This window comes from Trachypithecus francoisi, unplaced genomic scaffold, assembly GCF_009764315.1.
Source record: "Trachypithecus francoisi isolate TF-2019V2 unplaced genomic scaffold, Tfra_2.0 Contig00090, whole genome shotgun sequence".
NCBI lineage: Eukaryota > Metazoa > Chordata > Mammalia > Primates > Cercopithecidae > Trachypithecus > Trachypithecus francoisi.
The window spans coordinates 970362-986177 of record NW_022680471.1 but is presented as its reverse complement, the minus strand read 5'-3'; positions in this window follow the sequence as shown (position 1 = coordinate 986177).

The window sequence follows — 15816 nt, the reverse complement described above, 5'->3', positions numbered from 1 at the left end:
CCATCTGAGGCCAGGGAAAGAGTGGAGACTCTGCCAGTTGCTAAATATGTGTGTTCCCGCTGGGTCCACTGTACGGTCGACTCAGGGGAGGCCCCACTCCAACCAGGGACCTTGCTGGCTGGCCAGGCCCTGCAGAGCCAGCACCTAATAACCTTGGAGGGTTATTAGCTGCCCTTCCCTGGAACTCCATGACCCTTGAAAATGGCCATGGGGCCTTGGAAGGAGCAGGGATTGTTCTGGGGCCCACACCCATGGGAAGCTCCCCGCTCACAGTCCCACGCACCTGGGGAAGACGCTTAGGAGGCCCCACTGTGGTGATTCCAGTTGGGTTTTTGCCCAACAGACCTAGAGTTTTCCTGTCTGTAGATGTCAGGCAACAGCTTGGTAGCTGTGCCTCTGTCTCCTTGTGATGCATTTGCCACCACCACCATCGCTGCGGCTCAGGCAGCTCTGAGTTCCTCTCCCTCCATGGCTTGCAGTGATGCCCACTCCCACTGTCTCTCACGTTCAGTGCTGACACCTGGCATCCAGCATGCCGGGTTCCAGTCGTACCCCCTGAGATCTGGGAGCCCATCTCCCTTGCAATGTCTTGGGCCTCAGAAGTCCCACGGGGACGCTGTGTGCCTTCCCACGCCTTAATGACCTGGTGCAGGGAGTGTCCGGATGAGGCAGGGAGAGAGCAGGCAGGCTTCACACAAACCGCCCCAGTGCCTATCTCCGTGAGCCTTCCGCCTCACCCTCTGCGGCAGCGACTCCACCTTGGCTGCAAGCTGGAATCACCGAGGAATCACCGAGGAGTGTTTACACCTGCACCGCCAGACCCTGCACCAACGCACTGATTTCATGGGCCTGGGGCCTTGGTGGGCCTGGCACAAGTGTTTCTTGTTACTCTCCAGGTGACTCCAATGTCTAGCCAGGACTGACAACCCTGCTCCAGAGGCTCCTTGAAGGCACCCCCTCCAGCAGCAGTGCTAGCAGCACCTGGAGCACGTAGTGTCCATCCCCACCCAGGGCCTGCTGGATCAGAAGCTGTGTGTCAGCAGGATTCCTAAAGAATTCACACATAATTTGCGTCTTACACTCACAGCATGGGAACCCTTTGGACGGCTCGCCAGGAAACAGGTCCCTGAGGCTCTGATTCTGCAAGCCTGGGAAGGGGCCCAAGAATCCACATTTGGAACCGGTCCCTGAGTGATGTAGGTGATGCTGGTACAGCGGCCACGCACGAGGATGCCAGGAAGGCTGTCGTGTCAAGCTCATTGGCCACAGTGCAGCCCAAGAGTCTATCAGCCAGACGAGGCACCGATTTCCAAGTGCCTGATGCAACACAGTAAAATCCCTGCGTCCTAGGCCAGTGCCTCCGGCCTGATCAGCCTTACTTCACCTACCAGGCTTGGAATCTCGATAGATTTCTCCAACCCTGGCCCGAACACCTCGGTGAGGGCTTGCAATCCTGCAGCATTCCGTGTTGGGATCTGACCTTGTTTGGGGTCAGGAAGCAGTGGGAGGTGGGGGTGCATCATGAGGAAAATGGGCCCTGCGTCATCAGGGACCAGCTCATCAGGGACTCATGCTGATGTCAGCGTGGAGGTCTCTCTATGCACCGAAAGGCGTCTTCTCTTCCCTGATGTCGGCGTAGAGGTCTCTCTATGCACCGAAAGGCATCTTCTCCCCACTGATGTTGGCTTGGAGGTCTCTCTGTGCACGGAAAGGCGTATTCTCCCCACTGAGGTCGTCATGGAGGTCTCTCCGTGCACAGAAAGGCATCTTCCTGATGTCGGCGTGGAGGTCTCTCTCTGCACGGAAAGGCGTCTTCTCTCCAGTGCAGTCGCTGCACCTTTGTCAAAAATCAGCAGGCCATTTGTGTATACGTCCACCTCTGATCTGTCAGTGTTCAGTGATAGTGATCTGTGTGCCTGTCACTTCTCATTTGATGACTGTGGCTTTATATTAAGACTTCAAGTCAGGTGTGGTGAGTTCTCTGTTTCTGTTCTTTGCAAAACTGTTTGGCTATTCTAGTTCCTTTGATTTCCCTGAAGTATTCTAGTTCCTTTGCCTTTCCCTAGAACTTTTAGAATCAGAGTGTTGATTTCTACAAAAAGTCCTGCTGAGATTTTGGATAGGGTTATGCTGAATCTATAGATGATGTCATAACCAATGACGATGTCATCACCATAACAATGCTGAGTTATGATTGACTTTTACAAATGCTGTAAACCCGCTATGTGGCAACTGTCCGTTTTAGACCAAGGGTTGGCAAACTATGGCCCATGGATGAAGTGCAGTCTACCATGAGCTAAGTATGGTTTTTTTTTTTTTTTTTTTTCTTTTTTTTGAGACGGAGTCTCGCTCTGTCACCCAGGCTGGAGTGCAGTGGCGCGATCTCGGCTCACTGCAAGCTCCGCCTCCGGGTTTACGCCATTCTCCTGCCTCAGCCTCCCGAGTAGCTGGGACTACAGGCGCCCGCCATCTCGCCGGCTAATTTTTTGTATTTTTTTTTTTTAGTAGAGACGGGGTTTCACCGTGTTAGCCAGGATGGTCTCGATCTCCTGACCTCGTGATCCACCCGTCTCGGCCTCCCAAAGTGCTGGGATTACAGGCTTGAGCCACCGCGCCCGGCCTAAGTATGGTTTTTACATTTAAAACATTTTAAATGTAAAATGTCAAAAGGGGCCGGGCGCGGTGGCTCACGCCTGTAATCCCAGCACTTTGGGAGGCCGAGGTGGGTGGATTATGAGGTCAGGAGTTCACGACCAGCCTGGCTAACATGGTGAAACCCCGTCTCTACTAAAAATACAAAAATTAGCCAGACATGGTGGCGCACACCTGTAGTCCCAGCTACTCAGGAGGCTGAGGCAGGAGAATCGCTTGAATCCAGGAGGCAGAGGTTACAGTGAGCTGAGATTGCGCCACTGCACTCCAGCCTGGGCAACAGAGCAATACTCCACCCCAAAAGTAAAGTAAAATAAAATAAAATAAAATAAATAATATTAATTCTTTGTAGAGATGGGGGTCTCACTATATTGCCCAGGTTGGTCTTGAACTCCTGGCCTCAAGTGGTCCCCCTGTCTCGGCCTCCCAAAGTGCTGGGATTACAGGCGTGAGTCCCTGCGCTGGGCCATTTTTGTGATGACGGTTGTTTAAAGAGTTGAGGACTCTCCCAGCCTTTGGCTAGGAAAGCATAACATATTTACTATCTGTTCTTTTGCAGAAGAAGTTTGAAGGTTCCTGTTTTAAACAGTTAATTATCTTTTACATGATTAAAAATCTGGAACAAATGTTTTTTATATTTAATTTTAACCATTCTGGGGTTCTTCGTTTCCTTGTCTGGTTATCATATACCCTTCTGCCTCAAGAACTTCCTTATCATTTCTTTTTTTTTTTTTTTTTGAGACGGAGTCTCGCTCTGACGCCCGGGCTGGAGCGCAGTGGCCGGATCTCAGCTCACTGCAAGCTCCGCCTCCCGGGTTCACGCCATTCTCCTGCCTCAGCCTCCCGAGTAGCTGGGACTACAGGCGCCCGCCACCTCGCCCCGCTAGTGTTTTTGTATTTTTTAGTAGAGACGGGGTTTCGCCGTGTTCGCCAGGATGGTCTCGATCTCCTGACCTCGTGATCCGCCCGTCTCGGCCTCCCAAAGTGCTGGGATTACAGGCTTGAGCCACCACGCCTGGCCCTTTCTTAAAACATAGTCTGCTGGCATGGCCGGGCGCGGTGGCTCAAGCCTGTAATCCCAGCACTTTGGGAGGCCGAGACGGGCGGATCACGAGGTCAGGAGATCGAGACCATCCTGGCTAACACGGTGAAACCCCGTCTCTACTAAAAATACAAAAAACTAGCCGGAGGAGGTGGCGGCGCCTGTAGTCCCAGCTACTCCGGAGGCTGAGGCAGGAGAATGACGTGAACTCGGGAGGCGGAGCTTGCAGTGAGCTGAGATCCGGCCACTGCACTCCAGCCCGGGCGACAGAGCGAGACTCCGCCTCAAAAAAAAAAAAAAAAAAAAAAAAGAAAACATAGTCTGCTGGCTCTACATTCTCTTTTTTTTCTTTCATCTGAGAATGTCTTTTTCAGTGCTTTTCCTGAAGAGTATTTTCACTAGATATTAAATTCTGAACTGAAGTGCCTTCGGCGCTTTCACAAGGTCATTTTTGCCTCCTGGCCTGGGTGGTTTCTGATGAGGAGTATGCGGTGGCTCGAACTGCTTCCCCTGAAGGTGAGGTACTGTTCTCCTCTGGCCGACTGCAAGACTTTTTTCTTTATCTTCGATTGTTATGTTCCTGATTGTGGTTTAGAGTTTATCTTCTCTGGGGTTTGCTGAACTTCTTGAATCTATAAATTTTTTTCTTTTCATTAACTTTGTGGTTTTTTATTTTTTGAGTATTTCTTCAAACATTTTTTCTTTACCAATCTTTCTGGGACTCCAAAATGACATGAAAATTAGATCTTTTGTTTTTCCCCTACAGGTGTCTGGGGCTCAGTTCAGTTTAGTTTTAATATTTTCTGTTCTTCACATTGGATCATTTCTACTGACTCCCCTTCAGGTTCACTGAATCTTTCCTCTGACAACTCCATTCTGCTTTTGAGGCCAGCCAGGGGATTAAAAAGTTCCTGATACTATTATTTTTAAATTCTAAGTTTCTTTAAAAAAGATATTTTCTACTTCTCTGCTGAGAACCTTGATCTTTCTAACGATTTCAAGAAAGTTTAACTTTTACTTAAATAAGCAGTCAGCAGAGCTGGGCTTGGTGGCACCCGCCTGTAGTCCCAGTGACTTGGAAGGCTGAGGCGGGAGAATCGCTTTGAGGCCAGGAGTTCGAGGCTGCAGTGAGCTATGATTTTGCTACTGCACTCCAGCCAGGGCCACGGAGCAAGACCTCGTTGAGGCAGGAGAATAGGGTCTGGAAGCAGCGAACCTAAGGCCGATTCATGCTGACTTCCTAGAACTTAATCAAAAGGAAAACCCCAACTTTCCACACCTAAGTAACAAAAGAACTGGAGGCTCCCTTTGCAAATCTTCCCACCCCCACCCCTACCCTCACACCCCACCCCCAACCCACCCCCACCGCACCCCCCACCTCACCCCACCCCCACTCCCACCGCACCCCCCACCCCCACCCCCACCCCTTTTCTGTGTGGCAGATGGAAAATTGAAGGTATCTCTGCTTGGTTGCTTCCTGTAACCAATCAGACATTTGCATAGAAGTGTAACTTTGTAACTTCACTTCAGCCTCTGACTGGCAACCAATCAGACTGATTGCAGGCCAAGTCTTTGTAAGCATAGAAGTGTAACTTTGGAATTTCACTTTAGCCTCTGACTAGTTGCTTTCCACAACCAGCCATACACTTGCATAGGATGTAACCGTTGTAACTTCACTTCAGCCTCTGATTGGTTGCTTTCCACAACCAATCAGACTGTTTGCAGATCACTACTTCATTTGCATAGGGTGGACACCAAGTAACCAATGGGAAATCTCTAGAGGGTGTCAAAACCCCTGAGAATTCTGTAAGGGATCTTGAGCCCCTGTGCTCTGGCGACTCCCACCCTTTCATTTGCAATAAATCTCTGCTTTTGTTGCTCTATTCTTTCCTTGCTTTGTGTGCTTCAGCCAATTCATTGTTCAAAACACCAAGAACCTGGACACCCTCCACGGGTAACACCATCTCTAAAAAAATTAAACAGCAACAAAGAGCAACCAGCAAAAGTTTTTGTCTGGTAATCTTAACACCCACGTCATTGTGGGTTGACATATGTTGGTGTCATTTCCCTTGAGAATTAATCACATTTTCCTTGTTCTTTGTATACCAAGTAACTAAATCTTACACTGGCCACTTTGATATGCTGTGACACTCTGGGTCCTGTTAAAATCCTTTGGAGGATGATGATTTTTTTTCTTTTTGTTTTGTCCAGCATCCTGTCCTGTGAGTTTCAGAATGCAAGCTCTGTCCCACCTCCCAGGGGCCAAGATTTCACTCTCGGTTCTTTCTCAAAGCTGTTGCTATGTTGCTTTGAATCACCCCACCATGCCCAGCTCAGGGTTGATTCGTTCACAGAGTCAGGGGACCCCTGTCTCCAATTCTCTCCTTGCTGAGATTTCTACCACGTTCACCAACTCCCAAGAGCTCCCTTTACCAGTCCTCTGGTTACAAGGAAGAGATTTCTCTGGGAACTTTAACCACCCACACTCCACCACAGTTTCAGGGGGGTTGCCCATGGACTAAGCAGCAAAAGAAAAGAGACAGGCCGGACGCGGTGGCTCACGCCTGTAATCCCAGCACTTTGGGAGGCCGAGACGGGCGGATCACGAGGTCAGGAGATCGAGACCATCCTGGCTAACACGGTGAAACCCCGTCTCTACTAAAAAAATACAAAAAATTAGCCGGGCGAGATGGCGGGCACCTATAGTCCCAGCTACTCGGGAGGCTGAGGCGAGAGAATGGCGTAAACCCGGGAGGCGGAGCTTGCAGTGAGCTGAGATCCGGCCACTGCACTCCAGCCTGGGTGACAGAGCGAGACTCCGTCTCAAAAAAAAAAAAAAAAAAAAAAAAAAAGCTAGCCGGGCAAGGTGGCGGGCGCCTGTAGTCCCAGCTACTCGGAGGCTGAGGCAGGAGAATGGCATAAACCCGGGAGGTGGAGCTTGCAGTGAGCTGAGAACTGGAGACTGCACTCCAGCCCGGGCGACAGAGCGAGACTCCGTCTCAAAAAAAAAAAAAAAAAAGAAAAGAGACGAGAAAATAACAGGAACTTCTCCAATGCTCTTTGGATAATAAGGCTCCTTTCTTCTAGTGTCTGTGGCCAGAAGATGTGTATTTCTCTTCAGGTTTGGGGTCTGTTCTGCCACCCTAGTGCAGTGCTATGATGGGACGCTCTTGGGAGAGGGCTGGGAAAGATTAAAAAAGTGAAAAACCAAACCAAACAAAAAATCTGAATTCAATCCACATGCTTTTGACTTGCAGGGTCTCTTTTCCTCTGGCCAGAAAAAAACCAGAATTTCTTTTGGAATTTTTTCTGTCCACACATATTGTGCAGTTCCACACAGAGGTCAGCCTGCAGTCTAAGCTGGGCGATGAAAGATGAAAAATGCTTGGAAAATCACTCACCAACTTTTTCTTTGTGTTTCAGTCTCATTCCCTAATTTACTTCCTACTGTTTACTTTTCCCAGTCCTCAGATAGTTTTTTTTGTGTTGTCCAGAGCTTTCCATTGTCTTCAGTAAGAATGCAGGCTGGAGAGGACTTGCTCCATATTGGCCAGCATTGGAAGTCTCTTCTTCATTTTTGAAAAGTGTTTTACTGGGTATAGAAATCTGGGTTTATAGTCTTGAAAGATGTCACTTCATTGTCTTTTCGCTTGCATAGTTTCTACTAACAAGTGTGTTGTACTTCTTATCCTTGTTCCTCTAGGTATAATGTGTCTTTTTTTTTTTTTTCTATTTGCCTTCAAGATGTTTTCTTTATCTTTGGTTTTAAGCAGCTGGATATTGTGTTTTATTTCTAAAAGAGATTTTTAATCCTGGCTATGGTTTTCTGAACTTGGATGTGTGATGTGGTGTCTTTCATTGTTCCTAAAAAAATTTTTGCCATTATTTTTTATTTATCCTCCCTCATTCTCTCTTCTTCTTCTGTTACTCCAATTACACATATGTTAGACCATTTGAAATTACTCCAGGGCTTTTGCTTGCTCTTTTACTTCTGATGTTTTCATTTGTTTGTTTTCCACATTTTCCTCATGTTTTTTAGCTTGGATAATTTCTGTGGACTTATCTGGAAGTTCACTGCTTCTTTTCTTGGCTGTGTTGAGTCTACTCATGAGCCTGTTGGAGGTAGCCTTCCTCTTTAGCATTTTCACTGGACTCTTTCTTAGCATTTCAATCTCTGTGCTTAAGCTCCTCACCTTTCCATTCATGTTAAAGGTCCATTCCACTAGGACCTTTAACATAAATTCCTATCTGACAATCCCTGCATCTGAGTCATATCTGAATCTGGCTCTACTGATTTTTGTCTGCTGGTTGTGGTTTTTCTTTTCTTTTTTCTTTTCTTTTTTGTGTGTGTGCCTCATAATTGTTTACTGAAAGTCAGACATTGTATATAGACAACAGTATTTCTATCCGGAAATGGACAGTCCTCATTAAGTTGTCATTATGGGGGTTTGAGTCAATCAAGCTAGGAGTTGAGCTGGATTTGAGTTTTGCTGTTGCTGTGGTCACCTTGAGGGTAGCATGACCTTGAACTTAGGGTTGAGGATGGTTTGCTGCAGGACTTTTCTCAATGAGCCTGCTCTGCACCTTTACCTTAGGTCTTCTTTGCATGTCTGCCCTTGAGACAGGGCCTGTTGGTGCCCCTCACTTGGGAGGGCTGCTCTTGCTTGTTTCTCTCTGCCCTGGTCCAGCTCAGTCTCAGGCAGGACTCACATCCTTGAGTTTCAGAGTGGGATTTTTTTTTTTTTTTTTTTTGAGGCGGAGTCTCGCTCTGTCGCCTGGACTGGAATGCAGTGGCTGGATCTCCGCTCACTGCAAGCTCCACCTCCCAGGTTTACGCCATTCTCCTGCCTCAGCCTCCCAAGTAGCTGGGACTATAGGCGCCCGCCACCTCGCCCGGCTAGTTTTTGTATTTTTAGTAGAAACAGGGTTTCACCGTGTTAGCCAGGATGGTCTCGATCTCCTGACCTCGTGATCCGCCCGTCTCGGCCTCCCAAAGTGCAGGGATTACAGGCTTGAGCCACCGTGCCCGGCCAAGTTTCAGAGTGGGTTGTTTTTTCTGTAATCCTGTTCCTTCCCTGGAGATGGAAGACCTCTGAAGGGCTGAGCCTACACGTTTCAACCCCTCCCTTAGAGGTGGAATTATTTTCTTGTTTTCCCCAGCCACAATAGGTCCCTAGGTGACAGGATTTTCTGCTTCTCTCTCCCTGGCATCTTCAGGCATCTGTTCCATAGGGAAGAACTGTCTGGTGGGGTTTTTCCCCTACCCCCCACCCACAGTGGTGGTTCCTCCCCTCCCAGGGCCTCTGCCATCACATATTGCTTCCTCTGGCCTCCTACTTGCTCCAGCCTTTCCTGTGAGTGCCTAGGCTGTGATGTGTGGAAGAGCCTATAAGCAGGGTGAGCCTCCCTTGTGTCTCCAGTTCTTGGGGTTCTATATTTGCACAGAAGCCCATACTTGGTCTTCAGCAATTTTCTAATAAGGTTGTCTGAATTCTTCTCATCCACTTTTACAGCAGCTCCATCTTCCTCCTGTTCCTTGTAAAGGGTGAGCCAATCACCCTGTCTATCCTTGGATTTCAGGCTGGTTGATTACTCTGCAATTTCAGCTCCCTGATAGATTTAAGAACAGTGATGATTTTGTAGGTCATTCGGTATTTCTGTTTTCAGGGTAGTGGCAATGCTCTTCTCAGGTTTCTACATTCTAGGCAGAATCTTACCCTTGTATGACTTTGCCTCAGCTCCCACATCTGTAAAATGGCACAGTAATAGTAGCTACCTCCTATCATTAATACATATAAAGGTATAGGGGAATGCATTTCACATAAATGCTATGTATTATCTTCCATTATTATTTGTATTGTTTATATCTCTTTTAATGAATTTGTTACATTGGTTGATTTTTGCTGTATTGCTTTTCTCCCAGTGGTTTGAAAGCTACTTCTAATTTTCTTCAGATTATCCTAATTTTGTGGTTGTTGTTGTTGTTGAGACAAAGTCTTGCTCTGGTGGCCCAGGCTGGAGTACAGTGGCACAATCTAGGTTCACTGAAACCTCCACCTCCTGGGTTCAAGCAATTCTCCTGCCTCACCCTCCTGAGTAGCTGGGATTACAGACGCCCGCCACCATGCCTGGCTAATTTTTGTGTTTTTAGTAGAGACAAGGTTTTACCATGTTGGCTAGGTGGTAAATTTTTTCTTTATAAACCACTTTTTCATTGAAATGAAACATACACACAGAAAAGTGCATACATAACTTGAGCATTTTTATATGTGTTTAAACTCCCATTATTCTATCAACAAATATTAATATCTTTATCTATGTTTTTACCTTGAACCAGACAAGAACTGTAGTATGCTTGTACTTCCCTTCTTCCTGTGTCCCTGTCCTCCATCTACCCCTTCCATCTGTTGTGTTACAATCTGCTGGGATTTTAATCCCAGATACTGTATTTTTTTTTTTTTTTTTTTTTTACAGTATGCAGCACAAAGTATTTAGTATTAAAAATGACTTTTGCTGGTTTCTTTGCTCACTTTTTTTTTTTCCAGCCAGGAAACTCTGAGAGAACTCATCAATCACACTGTAGTTTAAAGACAGTGATGTTCCTGGAGTTAGGTTCCAGATGTTTCTGGAGTTGTACAGTGCACAGTCCACTCAACAGCACACACTGATCCTGCTTGAATGTCTCTATCATCAGTTCCATTTGCATTTTGCTGCCATGAATCCATGATGATTCTTTCAATGAGGATCCGTGGATGGAAAACCCAGTATTTGCATTTCTGAAAATATCTTAAAACTTGTCTGCCCTCCCCTTTACCGCTTTTTAGACACAGCAAGAACCCGAGAACACTTTTAATTCCTCCCGCCTTGTGCTATCATTATCACTTATTCTAATTCCACATCTATTTAGAACTCCAGAAGACATTATTATTGTTGTTCTACACAGTCAGTGTCCATTTAGATTTATCCAGATATGCAGCCTTTTAAAATTGTTCTTCATTCCTTCCTGTACTTCATACTTCCATCTGGGACCACTTTCCCTCTGCTGAATAAATCCTTTTAGTATTTATTTTAGTGTATGCTTTCTGGCAGTTAATTCTACAAACCAAAAAGTGTCTGAGACAGGTCTCAATCAATTTAGAAGTTTATTTTGCCAAGGTTAAGAAAAATTCCTGGGAGAAAAAAGCATGGAATCACAGAAATAGTCTGTGGTCTGTGCCTTTCTCCAAAGATGACTCTGAGGGCTTCAGTATTTAAAGAGGAAGAATGGGCTAGAGGGGAAAGAGGAAGGGTGTAGTCACATGACTGAATGTACTTGGTGCAAGAGAAAAGAGGTCGGTGGGGAGGAGTCAATTGTGTATTCGTCTTACCCCCAGCAAATTGGCACTTTCCATAAGATAAGGTGAACTTAGAGCAGCTACTTGTGGAGATGTTTAACCTTTTATCTCTAGCTATCTGCTTAGGAACCAAAGGAAAGGCAGCTTCTTGCATAACTCAGTTTTCAGCTTATTTTTTTTCCTTTTGGCAGAGTGAATTGGGGTCCCAAGTTTTTATTTGCCTTTCACATTTCTCTATGATTTGCTTTTTCTGAAATACCTTTATTTCACTTCTGCCTTTATATGATGTTTTCATTCAGTATAAAATTCTATGTAGATAGCTGTTTTCTTTCAGCACTTTGAAGATGTTAATTCCATTGTCACCTGGCTTCCATGTTTTTGTCGCAAAGTCAGGTGTAAGTCCTTTAGTTTCTCCTTTATATGTCTAGCTTCTATTCTCTCTGTTTTTGGTTTTCAGCAGGTTTAGTATATAACCACTTGTTTTTCTAATCTATTCTGATTGAGGTTGATAGTATATTTGTAATCTGTGTTTTGTACCTTTGATCTTTTTTTTTTTTTTGAGACAAAGTCTTGCTCTGTTGCCCATGCTGGAGTGCAATGGCATGATCTCAGCTCACTGCAACTTCTGTCTCCTGGGTTCAAGCAATTACAGGTGCCCACCACCATGCCCGGCTAATTTTTTGTATTTTTAGTAGAGATGGGGTTTCACCATGTTGGCCAGGCTGGTCTTGAACTCCTGACCTCAGGTGATCCACCCACCTCGGTCTCCCAAAATGCTGGGATTACACTACATCCAACCTGAATATTTTCTTCTGACTTTTCTTTCAGTTCATTAATCATCTCTTTCACTGTGTCTAATCTATTTCAAACCCATTTATTTTAAAATTTCCATTAAATTCTTTTTTATACACCCCACTGCTCTGCTGAACATTTCCATCTCATAATCTATTTTCTTAAACATGTTAATCACATTACCTTAAAGTCTATGTATGATAATATCAATATGCTGTTAACATAATAATCCCATGGGATTATTCCTACTATATTTATATATATTTTTTGGTTCTGGATTATTTGTCTCCTTTTCTTTGTAAACTTTAAATCTGGATATTGTATATGGAAATATTTTAGTTAATTTGAGGCCCTGGATGATGCTATTTTCCTCTGCATATTTCCTTTTGCTTCAGGCTGGCTGTGGGAAAGAGGGCAGATCAGCTTAGTCTGGGATTGAGCCCTTTGGAAGCTTTGGTTTCAGACTTTGAGAGGGAGGATCTACTCACCCCTCAGCCTTCCTCCCCTATTGCAGCCCTCAGTGCTCTCAGCTGAAGGTCTGGGTCACTCATCAGAGTCTCCCTATCTTGTGGGCTGTCACCAGTTATTGTCTCCCCAACCCTAGGAGATGCAAAAGCTCTGCTCAGTGTGTCAACTTCTTTCCACTGCATATGTGAGACTGAATTGTATCCCCTCAGCATTCACATGTTGAAGCCCTGACCTCCAATGTGATTTCATTTGGAGACAGGACCTTTAAAGAGGTGATTAAGGTTAACTGAGGTGATAAGGGAGGGGCCCTAATCCCAGAGGACTGGTGTCCTTGTAAAAGGAGGAAGATACACCAGAGATCTCTCCCTCTCTGCACACACCGTGGAAAGGCCATTGTGAGAACACGCCAAGTTGGTGGCATACAAGCTGGGAGGAGAGGCTTCACCACACCAACCCTGATGGCTCACTGATTTTGGGCTTCCAGTCTCTAAAACTGTCTGGAGGCTGGGAAATAACTATCCATGGTTTCAGCTGCCCAGTCTGTATTTTTTTTTTTTTTTTGAGATGGAGTTTCACTTTTGTTGCCCAGGCTGGAGTGCAATGGTGCGATCTCAGTTCACTACAACCTCCACCTCCCAGGTTCAAGCGATTCTCCTGTCTCAGCCTCCCGAGTAGCTGGGATTACAGGCATGCACCACCACGCCCGGCTGATTTTGTATTTTTAATAGAGATGGGGTTTCTCCACGTTGTTCAGGCTGGTCTCGAACTCCCAACCTCAGGTGATCTGCCTGGTTCAGCCTTTCAAAGTGCTGGGATTACAGGAGTTTGCCACCGCATCTGGCCCCAAGTCTGTATTTTTTTATGGAAGTCTAGGCTAATACAGGATACTAATCACCAAGTGCCTCAAAGGAAAAAAACACTTCCCTTTTTTTTGAGGTGGGGGAAGGTCTTTGCCCCTCACAGAAAGACTTGTTTTGGTAGCTGATAGCCTTAAACAGATTTTAAAAATATTTTATACTGATTTTTGGGCTATTTTTGTTGGGTTTGTCTGAGGCAACCAGTCCTCCCTAACTGTAAGCAGAAATGTCTCTGAACGCCTCAGGGATTTCTCCTCACATGCCACGCATCTGTGTCTGTCTTATCTCACTCAGTCATCTGATACTCAGGGGCCCTTTCCATTTATGGAGTCAAATATTTCTTTCAGATAAATTTCTTATTTTTATTTTCTCTTTGAGATAGGGTCTTGCCCTGTCACCCAGGCTGGAGTACAGTGGTATGACCTTGGCTCACTGCAGCTTCTGCCTCCTGAGTTCAAGCTGATTCTCCAGCCTCAGCCTCCCAAGGAGCTGGAATTACAGGCACGCACAACCACACCCGGCTAATTTTTGTATTTTTAGTAGAGACGGGGTTTCACCATGTTGATCAGGCTGGTCTTGAACTCCTGACCTTGTGATCTGCCAGCCTCAGCCTCCCAAAGTGCTGGGATTACAGGCGTGAGCCACCGAGCCCAGCCCCGACCTTCCCTCTCTTAACTTCTCCGTCATGGGAGAGTCCTGTGACTTTGTCTCGAAGTTCTTTGCGTCCTCAGCCAGGACCCCTCTCCTAGTCAGCATGTGAGTCAAGCTTTCATGTCAGCAATCCTGTTACTCATTTGCCAGTTCCCTGCCTTCTCGTGAGTCTTCTTGTTGGGACCATTGCCAGGTGTGATGACCCTCCAGAGGGGCTCTGGCCATCTGGGTTCTTTACCCTGTGCTCGTGGTAGGCCCTGGTTTTTCCTGAGCTCTGGCTCCTCCATCCATTCGATCCCCTTTGGCTGTATCCTTCAGAAACCTCTTGGCACTCGGTCCACCAGCGGTGTCCTTTGTGTCCCCACAGCTGCGACGGAGCCTTTTTGCATCTTTGCTGTCACATGAAGGATTCGGGGCAGGTCAGAGTGTGGGAGACAGATACAGCATGAATTGAATTCAGACCACCATTGTTTTATAGCCTGGCTTTTTAAAACCTAATGTCATCTGAGCATCTTTTTCTCTTATCCATGACTGTAGTCATGCATCACTTCGTGATACAGCACCTAGCTTAATTTCTAGTGGTAACACATTTGGGATCTGTGTCTCATGATTTCTAAGCTGCGTGTTTCTCACTTCTACAACACTGAAGCGGGCTGCCCTCATCCACAGCCTGCAGGAGTTTAGTGTGCCTGTGCAACCTACGTCCTGTTGTTTTATGATTAACGGTAACGGTGTCTTGGAGTCGGTAACTCTCTGAACCCTGCCTGCCCTAGGGCACTTCCCGCCAGCAATCTGAGGGCTCCGAGGCCCCGCGTCCCCGGGTAAGGGGCTGGTTGCGGAGCCCCCTCCCAGGACAGCCTGAGCTGGCCACCCACCTCCACATCTTCTGCTGAGGCCCCGGGCTCCAGGTTCCAGAAGGAAGGGACCACATCATATGATCTGCCTGGGACCGGGGCTGACTCTCTGACCCTCTCCCTGAGACGCTTCAGCAGCCTTCCCGCTCCTAAGTGGGGGCTCTAGCCAAGAAAGTGAATTTTTGAGTCGAAGACGGTTTGTGAAGTTATGGTCCATGAACACTTGTCTCCATGGCTTTGTGACCTTGCTCAGTTGGCTGGGCCTTACCCAGGCAGGAGAGAAACGGCTCAGACCCTTAGGTTCAAATCCAAGCCCTGCCATTTCCCAGCTGAGCCTGTTAGGTGTGGCCTCCCCCGCCTTCTGCCGGGCTCACCTTCAGGTGAGACCCCCGCCACGCCCCGGCTGGCACCACCCTGGCACTTCTGAGGGACGCAGGGGTGTCCGCCCTCATGTCCGTTCCATCCGAGGCCCTGGGATCACAGACAAGGAGGCCGGGACTGGCCGGGCATCCCAGGAATGGCGCCCGCAAGGCCCAGGAGGCCGTCAGGCCGGCCCAGCCCTCCAGCGCGTTTCCCGCGTCCACGCGGTCCCCGTTCCGCCGGCAGTGGCGGCGTCCAGCCTGGGTTTGCCCGTGCTCGGCGACGGGACTGCCTGGCCCAGCTCGGCGCCGCTCACCAGCGCTGACCTGGGGGTGCTGTGACCTCCCAGTGCCTCAGTTTCTTCACAGGAAAAACGGGTCTTCTTTAGGACGGGTGTGGAGGGCCCGGGGCATCCCCGTAGGAGCGTTGGCCAAAGGAGCCCGGCCTGGGGCTGACAGGAACCCTCGGCTGCAGGGAAGCGCGTGGCGCCCCCAACCGTCTAGGGTGCTGGCCCGATTCGCGCGGCCTCCGCGCACGGGACCCCGCGGGCCGCCTTCTCCGCTCTGTCCGCCGCTCCCGGGAGGGAACATCACCCCCAGAGGCTTCCCTCCTCCGCCCCAGGTCCCCGCGCCCCCGGCCTCACTTCCTGGCGCCCCAGGAACGCGGCCCCCATGAAAGGACTCGGGGCCCGGGCGGGGAGGCGGGCAGGGGTCCCCAAGGCCCGGAGTCCCCGTACGCGCTCCTGGCCCGCGTACCACACCGCCCTAGGGCGTCCGCACCCGCCGGGGTCGCGCGGGACCCGCCCC